Genomic DNA, 504 nt, shown 5'->3' on the forward strand with positions numbered 1-504 from the left:
CCTTTTCTTCCTTTCTCCGGTGCCAGGGGGGGGTGTATTGGGGACACCCCAGCGTAGGGACAGGACCCCCAACCCTGCAAATTTCCCCCGGGGACGGAGGGCGGAGGGGAGGGCAGGCGGGAAGGGGCGCCCGCTCGGCGCACGAGCAGCAGATATCCTGTTGCTGCCCAGGCTCCCCAGCTCATATTTCCTCATTAACTGGGAGCGCCGCTCGTTTGCGGGCGACTTCCAGATGTTTCCATTCTCCTCGCGGCGGCCGCATACCGCGCGGGCTGGGAGGCGCTGCCGGCAGCCCCCCGCTGCCACAGAGGGGCCGGGGGGGGGGGTCCAGGTTCCCTCGCCCCGCTGTGGGTGATGGACGAGTCCTGCTCGGTGCCTTTTATCTTCTGCCCATCGCTCTCCTGGCAGCTTTGCGGGTGATTTCCCCTCTGGTGGCACCCCACGGGGCCATGCTGCAGGTCCCCACACCGTCCCCATAGCCCCGGTGACGATGCTCTGAAGAGG

The sequence above is a fragment of the Oxyura jamaicensis genome, chromosome 1 (assembly GCF_011077185.1).
Source record: "Oxyura jamaicensis isolate SHBP4307 breed ruddy duck chromosome 1, BPBGC_Ojam_1.0, whole genome shotgun sequence".
Lineage (NCBI taxonomy): Eukaryota > Metazoa > Chordata > Aves > Anseriformes > Anatidae > Oxyura > Oxyura jamaicensis.